This window comes from Dermochelys coriacea, chromosome 23 (assembly GCF_009764565.3).
Source record: "Dermochelys coriacea isolate rDerCor1 chromosome 23, rDerCor1.pri.v4, whole genome shotgun sequence".
Taxonomy (NCBI): Eukaryota; Metazoa; Chordata; order Testudines; family Dermochelyidae; genus Dermochelys; species Dermochelys coriacea.
In genome coordinates, this window is record NC_050090.1 from 9,698,117 (window position 1) to 9,720,050 (window position 21,934).

At 44.1% G+C, this 21,934-nt stretch overlaps 1 long non-coding RNA gene across 1 annotated transcript; it reads left to right on the forward strand.

Annotated features, from left to right (window-relative positions):
• The first annotated feature begins 1,353 nt into the window (after positions 1 to 1,353).
• On the forward strand, positions 1,354 to 20,438 carry LOC122457304. The gene is made up of 3 exons (XR_006276791.1): positions 1,354 to 1,394; positions 10,896 to 11,023; positions 20,429 to 20,438. It is a non-coding gene; the product is annotated as an uncharacterized LOC122457304 (long non-coding RNA).
• Positions 20,439 to 21,934: the final 1,496 nt, after the last annotated feature.

The window sequence follows — 21,934 nt, forward strand, 5'->3', positions numbered from 1 at the left end:
TTCTTAAACTGCATGTGTGTGCCTCAGAGGGAGTCTCAGGACAAGCAGAAGCTAGACAGCCTCTGACAGACAAAAGAGACAGCCTGGTTGAGCATTTAGTATGACTCTGGAAGAAGGTAGATGGGGCTTCTGGGTCTGGTGCTGACTAGAGAGGTTTTAGACTGTTTTTGATTACTCCTGTGTTCAAAGAAGCAGGAATTTGTAGATTCCCAATTATAAATAAACAAGATTGTATAAAAAAATCCATACTCCATCTACCCATCAATTTTACACACAAGTAGTCCCACAGAAGTGAATTAAACTAAAGTAAAAATAGGTGTTTTAATTAAAATGAATGTAGTTCCAGTGAAGTCAATGAGATTAATTAAGTACATGGCATAATTAAGCAAGTATGTAGATCTTGGTAAGATGTGGGCTTTATACATAAAAATTAGGGCAGGTTGGACAATGGCAGAAATTCTTTACGAAGAATGCTGTAGACCAATCCTTACCATTTTTCACCTAAACTTGTGAAAATCTGAACTCAGATTCAGATCTACATGTTGCCTTTCCTCCTTTGACAGGGTTACTGGCCTAGTGGACAGGGAAAGCACTATAGAGGTGTTATATCTTGATTTTAGGAAGGCTTTTGACAAAGTGCAAAATGACATTCTCATAATGAAACTAGGGTAATGTGGGCTAGATGAAATTAATATAAGATGAGGGTAGAACTGGCTGTACTCAAAGAGTAGTTATCAACTGTTTGCTGCCAAACTGGGAGGTCATATCTAATGGGGTCCCACAGGGGTCAGTCCTGGGTCTATGATCAATTGTTCTCAATGTCCTCTGAAGTTAGGAGAAGAAGAAATGGACTTAATCTGAAGCAAGAAAGATTTAGGTTAGATAGTAGTAAAAACTTTCTAACTATAAGGGTAGTTAAACCCTGGAATAGTCTTCCCAAGGAAGGTTTTGGGATTCCCATCACTGGAGGTTTTTAAGAAGACATTGGACAAACCTATATCAGGTATGGTCTAGGTTTACTTGGTCCTACCTCAGTGTAGGTGGATGGACTTGATTACTTCTCAAGTTCCTTTCTAGCCTGACATTTCTAGGAGTCTATGGTTTCATTCCTTTTTCTGTAATGGGAAAAGCTAAAAGTCTGGGTACAAACTCCCAACTTTTAGAGTGTTCAAAGTTCAGATCTGAATTTTACAGATCAGGTCCATCTTTATTTTTAATCAACTATAACAATTTAGTCCTCCAAATATATGCATCTAAGGAGATCTGGAATGTCAAAATTGAATGTATAATGTCAACAGATATGATTTTGAAAAATAAAAATATGTTTTTCTAATCTTTTTATCCCTTTTGTGTTTCAATCTGTGATTTATCAAAGGAGTGGATGAAATCCCTATGTAAGTCTAACCACTCATTTTATTGTATACATTGGTGTTGGGATGGCAGACATAGATCTGTGGAGTTAAAAATTGAACCTCAAAATTATGATTTGTGGGAGGAAGAGAGTGTTTATTATGACAGAACTAACATCTAACCTTTCACCTACATTTTGTGTGTCAAAATACTCTTCAAAGTTGAGATACTGAATAGCAAAATATAAAAGGGAAGTTTTAATTATCTGTCGAAAGAAAGAGGAACTTCCCTTTGTGTACATGTCTGAGTGAATACATGATTAGTGTTTTCCTATTATTTCAGTTCCAAGTTTTTGCTAGTTTTGCATTTTTTTCAACTTATTTTTTTAGACAGGACTTTTATAGGATGGTTGAGATAATGTCTGTGGACTGACCCAGGACCAGCTTGTTACAACCTGACTCAGTATCTCTTTATACAGTCACCACTCTGAATCCAATTGTGAGTGAATCCAATTGCTGGGTCTCATGTGCACCCAAGCCAACTGGGTGTGGGCAGAGACACTACTTCTTGTTCTGGGCTTGTGGGCACCCTCCTGATTGCTTCCTAGGGATTTGGAACTCTGCAGTCCAGAAGTTCTAGACCCTAAAATTAGTGTCTCAGACCAGTCAAGCTCTCCAGTCACTTATATCCACTCCTCCAGAGTTCCACTGATACTGTGGGCACACTGGATTTTTAAATTAACCTTTTCAGGGACAGTGTGGCGGGAAAGCAAGAACACATGCTTAGGAAGAGAATTTCTTAACCGCAGTTGCCTTGCTATGAAAAGCAAACAAGACGTTTGAAAAACAGCAGAAGTCCTGAGGCTCACCCTTCTGTAGTGTCATCTCATCTCTTCTTATGCTCTAATAAATTTGTTAGTCTCTAAGGTGCCACAAGTACTCCTTTTCTTTTTGCGAATACAGACTAACACGGCTGCTACTCTGAAACCTGTCATCTCTTCTGTGAGTCTGATATTCGCTAGTGTTTTCAGGCTGTGCAGATGCTTTCCTGCCTTCTCTCTTTCCTGCAAGTACACCTTTCAGGCTTAACTCCCCTGCTTGGAGCAGCACCCGTTCTTACACACAGTCTCTGTAGCCTTCAGCCATGTGCTCAGATGGAAGTCTTCATGTCCCTCCCCCAGTCAGACTTGTCCTATGCAGAAACATCATGTAGAAGAAACATTGTTCAATACGTCTGGGCCAGCAGTTGAGAGATGTCAAAGTTCATCAGCCTAGATAGGTATCCTGTGGCTCCCTATGACAGTCCTTCAGTAGGATGTCAGGTGTGTTTTCTTCATAGGCCTTCTCTAGAATGTAATGCAGTAAGCTGCCCTCAGTTCAACTTGTGAGACATGTGTTCACCCTATAATAGAAAATGGAGTTCACAACCTGATACAGACATATCCCACTGTGTCACATTGCTGATGGACTATACAGTTATATTTATAAATCCATGGACTTTCAACCCAGAAAATATTGGAATGAAAGGGTTTCTATTTTCATAAAGGTTACCTAAATGAACATCTTTGAGTAATGTCAGTGACTTCAGAAGATCTGATTCTGAATCACCATTGAACTGAAGGTGTGAGGTCACACATTCAGTGAGGTTTTTTGGTTGGATTTTCTGGCCTTTGTTTTTGCAGGAGATCAGATGAGATGATCATCACAGCTGGCTGGAAAATAGAATTTCCACCCTAAGGAAAATTTTGAGGTTTCAGAAAAAAAAATTGTCCTGAATTAAGAACAAAAATTTAAAAACCAAATGAAATTTTGTAGAACATAAATTGTGAAAAAAATCTGTTTGCAGAATAACTAATTTTTCAGGGAGGTGGCTGCCAGCTAGAAGGCTCGTGCCAATTTCACTTTTTCGAGAGCCTTGTAAATTTTACAAATTGGTTTGCAATTTTCAGTACATCCTTTAGTCAGGGCAGGGAAAGGGAAGTGGAGGGTTGGAGAATTTGTGGGTGTAGGACACTCTGACGGACTTTCCAGAAAAAGCCAAAAACCTGCCTACTGACCAGAGGGAGGCGAATCAGGTAGAAGTTAGCAAAGCAAAGCTGGATAAAGTAGCTCCTTGCCAGCCACTCTAGGTGCTGTTGCTGCTTCAGTATTTGAGAGCACTATAGAGTGGTGGCTGGGCACCCAAATGTGATTTATAGCCTCCACTGTGAAGGGAGTTCCCTACGCGATCATATGAAAAGGGAATCTGGGAACAGTGCCCCCTGGTCCCACCTGAGAAGGCAGCATCCAGAGGTTCTGCAGATGCTCCAGGGTCACTGCCACAGCCAGTGGTTCCATTCTGCCTGTTTCTGCACAATGCAACAACAGGCTTGTTCTCCAGTACCTGCTCCCGTGCAACCCCAGGTTCCACCATTACTGCTCAGTGGGACTAGCATGGCTGTACCTGGAGGATGCAAAGGAGAAAACCCCTGAGGGGTTCTCTGCTGTGGGGTGGCAGAGGAAGGAGCTAGAGACTTTGGCCAGGGTACTGCATAGCCCCCTGTATAGCCTCCATCCCTCCCCCCCCTTGACCATATAAAAGGGGGTGGAGTGACCAACTGACTCTCAGTTCCTTTCCCCACTCTTGGCTTTGAGGCAGAGATAGCTGGCAGTGTTCATCTTATCCATTCATATCTTAGTTTATCTGTAAATAGTTTAGTTAGTGGTAGTTAGCATATACTGTAATTTATCTAATACATTTTCAGTTTAATAGTGGGTTGTTTTTCCCCAGGATAGGGAAATTTCCTCATGTGCCAAACTCCCCAGGTTTTACATGCTTTTTGTCACATGTGGCTCTATGACACTCACTATATATATATCTTTATTGCATGGATGAGGGACATGTTAGGGAAAGAGGTAAGGATGGTAAATCCCTTACGAGAATGGCTGCTAGATTCAGGGGGAAACAGCTAAAACTTTTTCTGTTAGAGAAATCAATGAGGACTGCTTCAGACCTGGGAAGAAGGCAGGATTCCCTCTCATCCCGGAAAATTGTCAGCCAAAAGCACCCCTTCTGTGTCCTTAGTCTCAGCAGTCCCTGTTACCTCAGCCTTTACTGGGACAGACGCAGTAAACACAGTTCCCAAAAGGAGCATAGGGATTGGTCCCCTACTAAAACAGTTTCAGAAAGGAAGATTGACACATCACCCCTTTTATGCTCTTCAAAAATATCTTCTCCTCAGATGACCATAGATCTCTCCAGGTATCACAAAGAAAGATCCCTTAAGAACTTGGGGCTGCCGGTGTCCAATTCTCAGACACCAAGCAGAGAGATTCCTTCAGTGGCAACAGCATTCTCCTCAGCTCCATTTCCTTCAGATTCAATGCAGTAACAGCTGTTCGTTCCAGGGTTAAAGCTTTAAGGCAACAACATTACACACCCTGGTGTCCCTGATGCCAACAGTTTTGGAGCTAGTGTTTCAGAAGCTGTTAGCCTTGGCAGTCGCTATATCTAGGTCTTATTCCTTGGTATTAGGTTTGCACTGAGCACAGGCATCAAAGATCTGGCTACATTTGCCTTCCCTGAGTCTCCATTGCTATCCACGTAGTATTGTCAGGACTTACTGTGGCTGAGGACTCCTGTAGGATCAGCTCCTACACAGGAAGATGAAGTAGTACTGTTCTCCTCTTTTGATAGCGAAGATGTCTCATATGCATATTCTCCAAGGTTGTCATGCTGTTATTCATCTATGTTGGAGGGCAGACTATGGTTAAAGGCAAATGAAAGCAGGTTAAGCCAATACTTGCTAAGTGGTATCCATCCTGCTGGCCATTTTCTTTTCACCCATATGACTTATAGAAATAGATCAGGAGGCAGGCTTGTGGTAGCACCCAGGGAAGCAACTCCACCTAGTGGGTACAGTTCAGGGAGTGGCAACTCCACTTAGTGGGCACAGTTCAGGGGATGATGCAAAGGAACCTGGGCCAACTCACTCCACCGGATTGTGACCTAGAATCTAAGAGGCTGATTTGGATTCGCTTAACCTGTGGTGCCTTGCATCAGCCTTAAGTCAGCTTCCCTGGATCACTTTCTACCTCCCTCTTCATCCCAGCTACCTGCCATCTGGGCTCCCAGCTCTGGTCCCAGTTCCGCATAGCTGCAGCTCATCTTTTCCCCAGTTTTGTGAGGGTTCAGGTCCTGCCCTGCTCTGAAGCTCCCAGAACAAGTCCTCCTTCCTGCCATGTCAGCACTAACTGAGCTGTCTGGCTGCTTTTTAAATCCTACCTTCAACTAGAGCAGGCTCAGCATGGGCAGAGGGATGGGGCCTCCTTAGCCCAGAGTTGCTCCTTAACCCCCTCCTGTCCAATAAGAGGTTTATACACCTCAACAGAGATGTATAGACTTTAAAGACAGAAGGAACCATCATGATCGTCTAGTGAGTCTGACCTCCTGCACAGTACAGCCATAGACCCTTGCCCATGAGCATAATGGACTCATATCCTCTGGCTACATAAGAATGGCCATACTGGATCAGACCAATGGTCCATCTAGCCCAGTATCCTGTCTTCTGACAGTGGCCAGTGCTAGATGCTTGAGATGAAATAAAAAAAAGAATACTCTTTTTAATCTCTCCTTATATGGAAGCTGTTCCACACACTTACTATTTTGTTGCACTTTTCTGTTCCTTTTTAAGTTCTAATACATCTTTTTGTGAGATGAGATGACCAGAACTGCATACAGTATTCAAGGTGTGGGCATACCATGAATTTATGTAAGTGGCATTATGATATTTTCTTTCTTATTATTGATCTACATAAGACCATAAGAACATAGAATCATAGAACCATAGGACTAGAAAGGATAAGAAGGGTCATCTAGTCTAACCCCCTGCCAAGATTCAGGATTTGTTGAGTCTAAACAATCCAAGACAGATGGCTATCCAGTCTCTTTGAAAACCTCCAGTGAAGAAGCTTCCACAACTTCCCTAGACAGTTTGTTCCATTGTCCTACTGTTCTTACAGTTAGGAAATTTTTCCTGAGATTTAATCTAAATCTGCTATGCTGTAGTTTGAAAGCATTGCTTCTTCTCCTGTCCTCTGTGGCAAAAGAGAATTTTTTTTCTCCAGCTTTATATATCAGCTGCTATCATGTCCCCCTTAATCTCCTCTTTTCCAGACTAAACTCAGTTCTTTTGTCCTTTGCTCATAGCGCTTGCATTCCATCTCTTTGATCATCTTTGTCACTCACCTCTGGATCCTTTCCAGTTTCTTTATACCTTTTCTATACCTTGGTGACCAAAACTGGACATACTACTCCAGCTGAGGCTGAACCAGCCTCCCACCTCCAGTTGTTGGAGGTATTTACTACTAGTAGTCACAGATTGGAAATAGGCCATTGTAGACACTCTCATTATAAAAACACTTCCATAAATTTATCAAGCTCAGTCTTCAAGCCAATTAGTTTTTTTCCCCCAGCCGCCCTTGGAAGGCTGTTCGAGAACTTCATTCCTGTTATGGCTTGAAACCTTTGTCTAATTTCAAGCCTAAACTTGTTGATGGCCAGTTTGTATCCATTTATTCTTATGTCAAAATTGGTGCTTAACTTAAATAACTCTTCTCTCTTCCTAGTGTTTATCCCATCTACTTCCTGAGACAGGTCACCTATACCTCAGGACCCATCTGCAATTATATCAGCAGAATATGGCACTGCATCCTCCCCTGACACATACATCTCATTGAGGATGTTGCCCTGCATCAGGGTGTTGATATTATCCTAACACAGACATCCCCTTCAGCATTGGAGAAAGTTGCTGTATTGCCTCAGACTTAACCTCCTGATTATTACAAATTGTACCAGGAGTTAGTTTGGTGAATGGCAGAGACTCACAAATCCCAGTTCAAGCTATACAACATCCTTTCTCTCTCACGTTGTAGGACAACATATTTAAATTATGATCAACAATACTGTGTCATTGTTTCATGTGAACAAGCAGGTATACTTTCTTATATAGGGAAGCACTCTTGCCATGGAACTGGTGTATTGGGCACAGCATAACAATATCCGTTGTTCATCTGCCAGGTCATCACTATTTGCTAGCAGACTATCTAAGTAGATATTTCTCTAGATGAACACAAATGTAGTACAAAGGACTTGGTCATCAAATCTGTATTCGATCAATGAGGTGTGCCACATGATATATCATGGTATATCACCAAGCACAACAAGAAGTATATGGCTTTCTGTTCAAAATGGGAATAAAGTCTGGATTGTCAAGGGGATACATTTGATTCAATTAACCCGGAGTCTGTTTTATTCTTACTCTCTGATTACCTTAATTTTATGAGTGCTGAGGAAAATCTAACAAGACAGAGCCTTGTTTTTTCTTCTATGTCCAATCTGGCCCAGACAGAATGGGTTCCAGGAGCTCAGTATAGTGTAGGTGCTTACTCCGATGCCTCTTCCCCTGTGTGCAGACTTGTTCACCAAGAACAATGGAACCACTCTTCATCCATCTCTATATTCCATCATTTCATGGCATGAAAACTATCTGGCTGACAGATATGAAGAAAACTGTCATTCTGTTGATTTTCACTAGATGTGGATTGAATGTAGGAAATCTTGTACTAGGAGCATTTACAAGGAAAATGGAAATGTGTTTCTATTTGGTCAACACAATGCTAACATTCTCCAATACAAATGGTGATTCCTGAAATTCTTGATTACCTTTCATTTTTGGAAACCTCCAATCTTTCCAATAGTTCTCTGTGTATACATAAGGATGCTATTCCGGCTCATCATCTGCCAGTAGTGGACTTTTTTTTCTCATCCTTTGGGGAATTCTTTTTTAAAGGACTTGTTAGATCCCCCCCCCCGCCCTGTCTGGCAGCCTACCCCTTTCTGGAATCTCAACGTTGTTCTTACAGATTTGTAGGTGTTCTTTTAGAACCATTGATGCCTGTACCTTGATGCATTTCTCCATATGGCAATATTCTTCAAGGCCATTACATTGGTGTGTGCAGTAAATGAGTTGCAAGCACTTATGGCAGAGTTGCCATGTATGATTTTACACAGACAATGTTACTCAGACCACCTGAAGTCTTCCTAATCTGCTGTCTGATTTTCATGTAATTCAATCTATACATCCAGTGGTGTTTTTTTCTGAAACCAATTTCTATCAAGTAGCATTGTACACATTAGATGTCCTATAGTCTATGTTCTTTGATTTAAATACAACAAAACCATTTAAGTCACCCCCTAGGGGATGTGTCTATTGGTGAAAGATCTAAAGGTACATCTGCAATGCACGTGAAAGCCACCTTCCCAGCTCTGATAGCCAGACACGTGATAGCTCTGATTGAGCTAGAATACTAAAAATACCATTGTGGCCATGGTTGCATGGGCAAGAGCTCAGGCCAGCCACCTATGTACCCAGGCGCTCAGGTGGGTTTCTACTCAGGCAGTTACCCTGTGCCACTGCAGACCCACTGATATTTTTAGCATGATAGCTTAAGCAAATCTAATGCATGCCCCTCTATTCGTGCTGGGAAGCATCCTCCCAGCTACAGTGTAAACATACCTTAAGGATCAGAGAATTTCCAGCCAATGAACTTCTAGATGGGTGTCAGGTTGTATAAAGTTATGTTATGAAATGGTCAATTTACAGCTCCTTGAGAACGTTGGGCTATAATCAACCGGGGCATAGGCAGCCCCCATAGTTTTGTTAAGAGGTGTTCCTATAGTTAACATTTGTAGGGTTGCTAACTGGAATGATGTACATGACTCTGTTGTGCAGGCATCACATGCAGATGCTCAGTTTGGCAGAAGGAAAAGGAGTACTTGTGACACCTTAGAGACTAACAAATTTATTTGAGCATAAGCTTTTGTGAGCTATAGCTCACTTCATCAGATGCATTTGGTGGAAAATACAGTGGGGAGATTTATATACACACACAGAGAACATGAAACAATGGGTTTTATCATACACATGATCACTTAAGATGAGCCATCACCAGCAGCGGGAGGGGGGGAGGAGGAAAACCTTTCATGGTGACAAGCAACGTAGGCCATTTCCAGAAGTTAACAAGAACATCTGAGGAACAGTAGGGGGTGGGGTGGGGGGAGAAATAACATGGGAAAATAGTTTTACTTTGTGTAATGACTCATCCATTCCCAGTCTCTATTCAAGCCTAAGTTAATTGTATCCGGTTTGCAAATTAATTCCAATTCAGCAGTCTCTCGTTGGAGTCTGTTTTTGAAGTTTTTTTGTTGAAGGATAGCCACTCTCAGGTCTGTAATCGAGTGACAGGAGAGATTAAAGTGTTCTCTGAGTGGTTTTTGAATGTTATAATTCTTGACGTCTGATTTGTGTCCATTTATTCTTTTACGTAGAGACTGTCCAGTTTGACCAATGTACATGGCAGAGGGGCATTGCTGGCACATGATGGCATATAGCACATTGGTAGATGCGCAGGTGAACAAGCCTCTGACAGTGTGGCTGATGTGATTAGGCCCTATGATGGTGTCCCCTGAATAGATATGTGGACAGAGTTGGCAACGGGCTTTGTTGCAAGGATAGGTTCCTGGGTTAGTGGTTCTGTTGTGTGGTGTATGGTTGCTGGTGAGTATTTGCTTCAGGTTGGGGGGCTGTCTGTAAGCAAGGACTGTTCTGTCCTTCAAGATCTGTGAGTGATGGGTCATCCTTCAGGATAGGTTGTAGATCCTTGATGATGAGTTGGAGAGGTTTTAGTTGTGGGCTGAAGGTGATGGCTAGTGGCGTTCTGTTATTTTCTTTTATTTTTTCTTTTATTTTCTTTTATTTCTAACATGGCTGCTATTCTGAAACCTGTCAGTTTGGCAGGGCTGTATTAAAATCTCTATTTAATTAGATTTGCAGTACCCTCTGCCTTTATGGTATACTGCTGGGGAGTCACCAGACATTGAATGCACATAGAAAAGCACTCAAAAAAGGAAGAGAACATACTTACCACTTCTATAACTGGAGTTCTTTGAGATATGTTATCTATATGTGTTCAATGACTCACTTTGCTTTCACTGCTACTGCTGAGTCTAATACTTGGAACTGGACATTTGCAAAGGAATTGAAGGTCAATTGGTCACTCTGCCCCCTTTTATACTGGTGAGGGGAGAATGATTTGAGGCTATGAAAGGAGCAGGTGCAAAGAACAGACAATACTAAGTGAAGCATTGCAATCTCCAGAACATGGAGCCCATGCACACCAGTGAAACTCATATAGGCAACACATCTTGAAGCATTCCAATTACTAAACAGATAAATAAAATTCTCTTTCCCTTTTCAGAACAAGAGTAGATGTTGGGTACTGAATATTTTTACATTCTGGCGAGTTCCCCAAAGGAACCTATAAAGGAGTTCTATATCTACAGCTATTGTAATGTTCTCTCCACATTTCTGTCCCTCAATACCTAGGAAGCATATAAAATCTTATTTTTAAAGCAGAAGAAGCAGTGAGACTTATTTTCTTTGTTTAAAATGAAAATAATTTTCAAAAGGAAGATTAAATATAATTGAAAACTTCAAACATTTTTAGGTTCCAGAGTCCTTAGCTTGGTAAAATCGCACCCCCGGATAAGTACAATCACCATCATCGGAATTGGCACTGGCACCGTTGTCTACCTTCTGTATCGTATTTGGAAATCAAAAGGTAAGAATTTCAAAGTTCATCAGTATTTTATTATTAATCCATTCACTAATTTTATGTGGATTTTGAATAAATAATGAATTGGGAGCCTTGTCTCTGTCCAACTGTATGGAGGAGAATGGAGCAAAGGCATAGAAATAGGACAAAAGGACATTAGTGAACAAAAGGGGGGTGGGAATGTATAATGCAGCATCTCCCCACTATAGAAAAAAACAAACCCTCAGCTCTGCAATCTGGAGTCCATAGCCATCTAGTGCAGAGGACACAGTCAGGCTTCTTTACAAGAACAATGACTGAGACTTATTAAGTAGCTTGCTGTGTAGACAGTTATCACCTTACTGTTCCCTCCAAGATTTCCAAAGACCAGCATGGGGGGTTAGCATGTACAGTAGGTGAGAGCAGGTGATATCAATTGGTCATATCAGCCAGCCATGCCGCTAGTGATGAAAGTGGCAAAACAGGCTGGGAGGGTGACTGTGGGATGTCAGTATTGTGGAGCTGATTCTCCACTACCTGGCACCTTGTGTTATCATAAAGACTTTTGCAAAGTGCATATGCATACCTATTAGGGGGCTTTTCCTTCACCCCACGCTGGTTCTTGTCATGCAGACAGAAAGCAGAAGACCAGAAGTCTGAAGTGCAGGCAATGCAATGTTTTGGGGGGTTAGTTTTAAGCAAGCATATCCATAGCTCTGATGCTGCAGAGCCTTTTCCCAGTGTTCCCATTCCCCACTTCTTAGCAGGCATAATTATACCAGTAATGCACACCCTTGGTCCCACCCCTTACAATTTATGGTCATGATCCGTTTTGGGGGGTTGTGAGTCTGGGGGCTTTGTACCACCTCTTTTATATCCCATGGGAGGGGTAAGGAGTGAGGTTGTGCTGCGGTCAAGGACAAGCATTTCTTTGGTCTTTTAATGTTTCTTATAACTTCTCCCCCATTACCCTTTGCCCCTCTTGACTGGTTGCTTGACCTTGCTTTGAGATAGGAGTTGAGGCAGTCTTCAAGTCTATGCTCGTATATTATACTCCCACCATATCCAGTAACATTTTAGCTGTTTCTTATCTTTTTCTCATTATACTAACAAACCCATCTGGCTCAGCAGAAGCAACACACAGTGTCTTTGTTCAGTAAAGATATAAGAGTATCAAAAATCAAATGGGCAAACAAGACTCAAAATTATATCTCAAGTGCATATGCAGGCCTGAATCCTACATTACCATCATTAACACTCCTAATAATAGCTACCAAATCAGATTCGAATCAGAGATTTGACTCATACAAAAGGAACCTTTCAGACACAGATTGCACAGCATCCATATCGCATGCAGGCCTGAAACACATCTTAGTGTCACTGTATAAAATCTCTTCCTCACACAGATAGTATAATGCTTCTCCAGGTATGGTGCTACATTGGGGGGCCAGCAAGTAGGGCCATCTGGGGAGGAGGGTCAGAAGGGGCATTTTCCCCTGGCTCCTCATTTGAGAGTCCCTCTCAAATCAAGTGGCATTGCAACTGGAATGTGGAGTCGCAGTGGCATCTGTGATCCTGTGTGGAGGGCTGGGCCCAGCAGCACAGGGCTGCCACTGCAGAGTGAGTACTGGGCAGGCTCACTCTCCAACCCACCCCACATCTCTGGAGCCTCCCCTCGGTGTTTTAGTGGAAGGATGGAGGGCCTCAATTTCAGATTTTGCCCTGGTCTCCCAAAAACCTCCGTGTGACCCTGGGATCAAAATATGGTTCTTGGGAGGAAGGATAACAATGACATCTGCCAACAGTAATTAACACATATCCCCTTCCCACAGACTTCTATAGAGCAGTCTCACCAGTGAGATGAGATGCAAAGAAAAAGTGCTTGCTATGTACCCATTATTGCTTCTTTCTCCTGAATGAAGATGACTTCATAATTTTTTTACTGAATAGCCCTTTGACAGGTATTACTTTGTTTTTAACCTTAGATCATGGTTAAAAATAATGCAGATATCTACCCCATGGCAAATTGTAGAGGGATTTCTTCCATCTTTCCTTTCCCTCCTGTTACCATTTTTCATTTGTAAGTATTCTTCTGTTACAACATACACACAGAGTGTAGTGGCTTGGAGTGGTTTCTCCCTATCAGTGTCAGAAGGATACCACTATGCCTCGCTGAGCCACCTTGAGGCTGAGAGCCTATCAACAGGGATTAGCACAGTAAATCAATAAAGAGTCTACAGCTCTGGCCCCTCGGGACCAATCTATTGGCAGTCTTTAGCCCAGATGCCTGGCTGGGGCAGGCAACTACCACAGTCAGTCTCAAGCCTGATCTCATGGAAGAGGAGAGCCTCAAGTCCCACCTTTGAGATGTCTGGCTGGACAAGGAATCTGCAGATGAAGTCTGTGCTGTACAGCACTGGCTCCTGACACAGGCAGGCCTTGAAGATCTGGACGGCCTCCTTGCATTCAGGTGTCCAGCATATGCAGCGCAGGCTGTCTTTGGTTATGAGTTTGATCAGTGGGCTGCAATGGAAGCAAACTGGGGGATGAAATGATGGTAGTAGCCGGCTAGCCCCAGGAACTGGCACACTTGTTGTTTCATGGTGGGCAGGCCTGCAAGGCCTGAATCTTTCCAATGAGGTGCCATACCTGTCGTTGGCCTAGGGTGTATCCAACATATGTAATTTCCTGTCACCTGATCCAACACTTCTTTGAGTTGGCAGTTAGGCCTGAGGTTTGCAGGACCCGTAGAACAGCCATCACCTGGTTGAGATGATCTTCCCAGTTTTGGCTGTATATCAGCACATCATCAAGGTATGCTGCAGCGTAGGAACTGTGGGGATGCAGGAGACAATCCATCAGCCTGTGGAATGTCGCAGGGTCCCAATGGAGACTGAAGGGCATCCAGATAAACTGGTAGAGCCCACTTGGCTAGGCAAAAACTGTCTTCTCTCTCAAGCTTTGGCTAGTAGCCCTTTGTGAGGTCGAGGGTGGTGATTGTTGATAGATGTTTGGCTATGTGTGTGTGTTCTCTCTGTATGCTGCCCCAGCTCTGCACAGACAGCTGAGATAGCAGACTTCAGTTGAACTGCCCAATAAATTCATAGACTCAGGTATTAGCAAAGGCACCCGGCCAAGTTTATTATCAAGAAGGCATGGTCCTAGTGTCTTACAGACTCTACAGGACCACTAACACATGTATGCCTGTTACAGTGGTAACATGTAACCACTAACACATGTATGCCTGTTACAGCTCAATCAGTGGTGGAACTTTCCACTGCCCCTTAGGCTAGCCAAAGACACTCCCTCTGAGACTCCATTTTATACATCAGGACAAACAAGTTTAATATTGGCCTTCTGATGTAATTCATTGACATGCTCTGACATAGCCGGTTACCACCCATCACCTTCTACATCTCTATCCATCACACTGTCATCCTGACCTTATCTTTAGGAGGGGTGTAAAGGGGCTAGCTGGAGCTCGTCCCTCTCCGGGATGGCGGGGAGCCACACCGGCTCACGGCACATTGTTGATGTTTGTGGGGAATTAGTTCTGCCACAGGAGTCTCTCTCGGCAGCCCTTGTGGCAACTGAAATAAGCACAGTGAACCCGGGCCATAGCTCAGGTCAGGGCAACAATGAGTCAGGCGCTCAGACCCTCAGGCAGGGGCAGAGCAGTAACAGTACAAACAGTAGTAATAAGCCCAGGCCTCCAAAGGACCTGGGAGAGGGGGAGATTGCCACCAACAAGTTGGGTGGCATGGGGGATGCAGGCCCTCCCATTCCACTGTGTCCCAGCCCAGGGGACATTCCAGACACAGCAGCACACCCCATCGCGACATCCGTGGTTACGCACCATGAACCATGGCTCCATCTCTGTGGGTTCCCCAAGGAGGTCCAAGCAATGGTAGAAGATTTACCCTTTGAAGGCTCAAATCTATTCGCAGGTAAAACCGATCAGTCGCTACACAAGGTAAAAGACTCAAGGACAACTTTAAAAATCCTGGGCATTTATGTACCTGCAAACAAAAAGAAACAAGGTAGGTTTTAAGAACAGAGATTTCGATCAACGCCATACTCACAACCCCATAGGCAGTACGACCAATGGTGTAAACAAAGACAAAACAGACATCGGCAGAACCAAGAGCAACCTTTGATTTCTCAGCAATCCATCTCCAGATAACTATTTTGAAGGTGTGGGCAAGGATATGAGACCACCACACTCTCTAACTCCAGAAATAGAAACAGTCTCCCGTCCATTCACAGACCGCCTGTCAGCATTTTACTCAGTCTGGAACGCCATCACGACAGACAAATGGGCTTTAGAGATTATCCAAAAGGGTTACTCCATCCCCTTTATTTCTTTGCCACCTCTCTCAAAAGCACCTGCTGCAACAGGAAATAAATCACTTTGTACAACTTGGGTCCACATCTAATGCATCCAAGGGTGCTGAGGGAGTTGGCTGATGTGATTGCAGAGCCATGAGCCGTTATCTTTGAAAATTCGTGGTGATCGGAGGAAGTCCCAGACGATTGGAAAAAGTCAAATATAGTGCCCATATTTTAAAAAAGGGGAAAAAGAGAACCCAAGGAACTACAGACCAGTCAGCCTCACTTCAGTTCCCAGCAAAATCATGGAGCAGGTCCTCAAGGAATCCATTTTGAAGCAATTGGAGGAGAGGAAGGTGATCAGGAATAGTCAACATGGATTAACCACGGGCAAGTCATGCCTGACCAACCTGATTGCCTTCTATGATGAGATAACTGGCTCTGTGGATATGGGAAAAGCAGTGGATGTGATATATCTTGACTTTAGCAAAATATTTGATACAGTCTCCCACAGTATTCTTGCCAGCAAGTTTAAAAAAAAGTATGGATTGGATGAATGGACTCTAAGGTGGATAGAAAGCTGTCTAGATTGTCGGGCTCAACGGGGAGTGATCAATGGCTCAGTGTCTAGTTGGCAGCTGGTATCAAGCAGAGTGCCCCAGGGGTCGGTCCTGGGGCCGGTTTTGTTCAACATCTTTATTAATGATCTGGATGATGGGATGAATTGCATCCTCTGCAAGTTCGCAGATGACACTAAGCTTGGGGGACAGGTAGATATGCTGGAGAGTAGGGATAGGGTTCAGAGTGACCTAGACAAATTGGAGTATTAGGTCAAAAGAAATCTGATGAGGTTCAACACGGACAAGTACAGAGTTCTGCACTTAGGAAAGAAGAATCCCATGCATTGCTTTATGCTGGGGACCAACTGGCTGAGAAGCAGTTTTGCAGAAAAGGACCAGAGAGTACAGTGGAAGAGAAGTTGGATATGAGTCAGCAGTGTGCTCTTGTTGCCAAGAAGGCCAATGGCATATTGGGCTGTTTAGGTAGGAGCATTGCCAGCAGATTGAGGGAAGTGATTATTCTCCTCTATTCGGCACTGGTACTGCCACACCTGGAGTATTGTGTCCAGTTTTGGTCCCCCCACTACGGAAGGACAAACTGGAGAGAGTCCAGTGGAGGGCAACAAAAATGATTAGGGGACTGGAACACATGATTTATGAGGAGAGGCTGAGGGAACTGGGGTTATTTAGTCTGCAGAAGAGAAGAGTGAGGGGGATTTTATAGCAGCCTTCAACTACCTGAAGGGGGGTTCCAAAGAGGATGGAGCTACGTTGTTCTCGGTGGCAGATGACAGAACAAGAAGCAATGGTCTCAAGTTGCAGTGTGGGAGGTCTAGGTTGGATATTAGGAAACAGTATTTCACTAGGGGAGTGGTGAAGCACTGGAATGGGTTACCTAGGGAGGTGGTGGAATCTCCATCCTTAGAGGTTTTTAAGGTTAGGCTTGACAAAGCTCTGGCTAGGATGATTTAGTTGGTGTTGGTCCTGCTTTGAGTGGGAGATTAGACTAGATGACCTCCTGAGGTCTCTCACAACCATAATATTCTATGATTCTATGAACTATGTGCCGTGGAACCCATATCAATGCAACACAGGGGGAGAGGTTTCTATTCACATTATTTTCTAACACAGAAGAAGAAGGGCGGGTAGAGGCCCATCCTGGATCTACACAAACTCAACAAATTCGTAAGAACACAATGGTTCATAATGGTTATTCTAACTACAATAATTCCAGCATTAGAGAAGGGCTTTCAGCCTTCAACCTGCAGGATGCATATTTCCAATTTACCATACACCCATCACACAGAAGATTCCTGAGATTCACCCTAGGAAAACAACATTTTCAATACAACATACTACCCTTCAGCCTATCCCTACTCCAAGGGTTTAGGCTTGACATTAGAGGAAGCATTCTAACCATCATAGAATATCAGGGTTGAAAGGGACCTCAGGAAGTCATCTAGTCCAACCCTCTGCTCAAAGCAGGACCAATCCTCAGCTAAATCATTTTCCCCTGCCTTTACAGCAGGACCAAGTACTGTCCTTATTTTTGCCCCAGATCCCTAAATGGCCCCCCTCAAGGACTGAACTCACAACCGTGGGATTAGCAGGCCAATGCTCAAACCACTGAACTATCCCTGGAACTACGTTGTAAAGTACGTATTAGGGACAAAAAATCGAACTGGCTTCAAGACGGAGCTTGATAAATTTATGGAGGGGATGGTATGATCTGACTGCCTACAGTGGCATGCAGCCAATCTGTAACTGTTAGCAGTAACTATCTCCAGCAGCCACAGAGGGGGACACTAGATAGAGAGGGCTCTGAGTTACTACAGAGAATTCTTTCCGAGGTGTCTGGCTGGTGTGTCTTGCCCACATGCTCAGGGTCCAACTGATTACCATATTTGGGTTCTGGAAGGAATTCCTCCCCACCCTCAAGTCAGATTGGCAGAGACCCTGGGGGTGTTTGACTTCTTCTGCAGCATGGGTCATGGGTCATTTGTAGATTTAAACTAGTATACATGCAACTTGAAGCCTTTAGATCACTATTGGAGGACTTCAGTAACTCAGACAGAGTTAGGGGTCTAGTACAGGAGTGGATGGGTGAGGTTTTGTGGCCTAAACTGTTCAAAAGGTCATACTAGATGATCACAATGGTCCCTTCTGACCTTAGAGTCTATGAGTCATTGACATAGCCAGACTCAAAAGCATACAGAGGGACGAGGAGTACAAAGAGAAGTTGTAGGAGCTGGAAAATGCATGGACATCAGAGCAGTACAAGGCAGAATCCAGGTGGTGGCGAGCAAGAAGAGGAGCAGAAGCCAGTTAGGGCTTCTTGAAATACAAAGCCAATATGCATAATCTGAGAGTGCTGGTATTTTCTTTCAGGTAATGTTGAGAAGGCAAAAATCAAGGGTTGTTTGTTTGTTTTTTTTAATATCCAGTTTGTTACAACCCAAATGTCTCCGACAGTAGTGCATAAATTGTCATTAAATCCATGTGTATGATGAGGAGAGAAAGCACAGTTAGCCTTCCCCAAAACCTGTTGATAATTGTAGAAAGGGGCTTAGTATTCACACAGACAAACACACTCAAACCAGATTTCTCAGCATCACTAAAACATGGGATTAATATGGCTACTATAGAACAACATCCTCATTTCAATAATATTAAAGGAGCTTGGGAAAATCCAGTTTATGTTGGGAATCTTCAGTGTGTGTGTGTGCGCGCGCACACAGGGGGGAGCTTCTCTATGTGTTCTGTGATACTGCAGAGTCTTTGGAAAGATTGAAGTGATTGGGTAATGGCTCCTATTTACTTCACTGGCAATTGGATGGAACCCTTAGAAAGGCCCGGGCAAGAAGGTCTTTGAGGAACCAGAAAACTCTCACATGAATTAACCTTTTCTGACCATTTTCATGTCTCTCTTTCAAAACATGGTGAACTGAGAACTCAAATAGGTAAGAAGAACGTCTTCTCAGTTAATGAAGTAGACCACAACATAGTACTCCTATTTCAGATCACAGCCAGCACAGAAGAGACCCATACACAGAATGGTGGAAAATGGGGCCTATTTTCAAATGCTGATAACTTTGTGAAACAGCCACCCTTTGGGTGGAAAATGCCAGGCCTTTTTCTATCAACAAAGCAGATTTTTTAATATTTCTTTTTCTTTTACCACTGTTTCTTTTGACTGAGAAGACTGACAAATCACCTGCGTATCTACATTATTTTCTAAATGTTCTTAGCAGCCCTGAGGCCAACTTTTGTGAGTTTTCAAATTGTGTACAGCAACTGTTCTGGCTGATGAGTTTTGCTAAGCCTTGCTGTGGAAAAGGAGGTTGGTTTGTACTATTGCTAGTGTGACAACTCAGACCAGAAGGCTATAAGAGAGTAGTGGAAGGCAGGTGTATCAGCCTCAGAATGAGCAGGTCCCTTTTTTCTGGATAGCCAAACAAAGGCTACTCCAGGCCAATCAAGACAACTGATGCCAATTAACCAGTTATGGTCGTTAGGCTAATGCCGGCATCTGACACTAATTAACCTGCTAAGGGTCAGTTAAGGCCATTATGCTAAGGGAGACAGCTGGAACCAATTAAGATCCCACTCATACTGCTTAAAAGCTCTCCTTTCCAGTTCTCTCAAGAGAGCTCAGATAAAAGGAGCTGGAGGAGAAGAAGCATTGCTGAATCCTGGAGTAAGGGTGAAGCTAGGAAAAGGGGACCATGCGGAAGTGGCCTAGGGAATCAAAGCAGCTCCAGTGGTGAAGGGAAAGCCGCCCGCAGCTGCTACCATTAGGGTCCATGGGCTGGAACCCGGAGTAGAGGGCGGGCCCGGGTTCACCCCACCACCCCCATACTCTACAAAGAGCCCCTTGAGAGGGGAAGCAGGACCCGGTCCAGGCAGGAGTCCAAACTGCGTTCACTGAGCTCTATGGAGCAACAGAGACTGTGGGGTATTCCCCTTTCCTATCTCTCATACTGGCCAGTGATGACAGTAACTCAATAGGCTGTGATTCTTGCCGCTACACTGAGAAAAGAGAGGTCACATTGGGGCCTTATTGAGTTTCTGAGGCCACTGAATCCTCCCAGAAGTGCAGGACCCACCAATACAGGCTTGGAACTTTGTCACAACTGGTGTTAGAAGTGGGATTAGTTGATTTATCATTCACCGCGCCATGGAAGAAGGGGAGAGTTTTAAAAAAAAATGTGCACTGGGTTTGGGTGTCCTCACCATGATGGAAGAGGTAATAAAAGCACTGATACAAGCCACTGTAGCCCAGCAGGAGGCCATCCAATCCAGGTGATGGCGGCACAAGAATCCAGCTACAACAGAGGACTAACATATTATTGATAGGGCAGGCCTCCCAGGATCGAGCCCTCTTGTAGGAAGTGGTAGACCAGTTGAAAGTCCTCACTGCCAAAAAACAGGGTTGTGAGTATGGAGGGCTGCCGGTTGTATACCGAAGATGACAGCCGATGACGACATAAAGGTATATCTCCTCTCCTTTGAGAGGACCGCCTTGCGAGAGGCATGGCCCCAAGACCAGTGGGCCAGCATCCTTGCTGTCTTCATATGTGGAGAAGCCCACAAATCCTATCATGACATGCCCGCTGAAGCTGCTGTTGACTACCCTAGTTGAAAGCAGAGATCCTGGCACGATCGGGGGTAATGACTGCAGTACAGACCCAGAGATATCATGAGTAGAGGTACCAGGAGGGCAAGCCTCCGAGGTCCCAATTGTTTGACCTCATGCACGTAGCACAAAAATGGTTACAACCCAGAGGAAATGTTGGAAACTTTGGTCATAGACCGCTACATGAAGGGATTGACTCCACATCTTAGAATCATAGAATCATAGAATATCAGGGTTGGAAGGGACCTCAGGAGGTCATCTAGTTCAGTGGTACTCAAAGCCAGTCCACCACTTGTTCAGGGAAAGCACTTGGTATGCCGGACCCGGTTTGTTTACCTGCCACGTCCACAGGTTCGGCCGATTGCAGCTCCCACTGGCCCGCACCACTTCCCACAGTGCCCATTGGCTTGGAGCGGTGAACCGCGGCCAGTGGGAACCGCAATCGGCCGAACCTGTGGACCTGTGGCTTTTCCTGAACTAGTGGCGGACTAGCTTTGAGAACTACTGGACTAGATGATCTCCTGAGGTCGCTTCCAACCCTGATATTCTATGACTCTAAGATCTGGAGGCAATCCCCTCATGTAGTGGTCTATGACCAAAGTTTCCAACATTTCCTCTGGGTTGCATGTCTCAGGTCATAACAATTTCTGTGCGAGGTGCATGAGGTCGAACAATTGGGACCTTGGAGGCTTGCCCTCCTGGTACCTCTACTCATGATATCTCTGGGCCTGTACTGCAGTTGTTACCCCCTGCTCAAAGCAGGACCAATCCCCAACTAAATCATCCCAGCCACGGTTTTGTCAAGCCAGACCTTAAAAATCTCAAAGGAAGGAGATTCCATCACCTCCCTAGGTAACGCATTCCAGTGCTTCACCATCCTCTGAGTGAAAAAGTTTTTTCTACTATTCAACTGAAACCTCCCCCACTGCAACTTGAGACCATTACTCCTTGTTCTGTCATGTGCTACCACTGAGACCGGTCTAGATCAATCCTCTTTGGAACCCCCTTTCAGGTAGTTGAAAGCAGCTATCAAATCCCCCCCTTTCTTCTCTTCCGCAGACCAAACAATTCCAGTTCCCTCAGCCTCTCCTTATAAGTCATGTGTTCCAGTCCCCTAATAATTTTTGTTGCCATCCGCTGGACTCTTTCCAATTTTTCCACATCCTTCTTGTAGTGTGGGGCCCAAAACTGGACACAGTCCTCCAGATGAGGCCTCACCAATGTCGAATAGAGGGGAATGATCACTTCCCTAGATCTGCTGGCAATGCCCCGACTTATACATCCTAAAATGCCATTGGCCTTCTTGGCAACAAGGGCATACTATTGACTCATATCCAGGTTCTCGTCCATGGTAACCCCTCAGTCCTTTTATGCAAAACTGCTGCCTAGACATTTGGTCCCTAGTCTTTAACGGTGCATGGGATTCT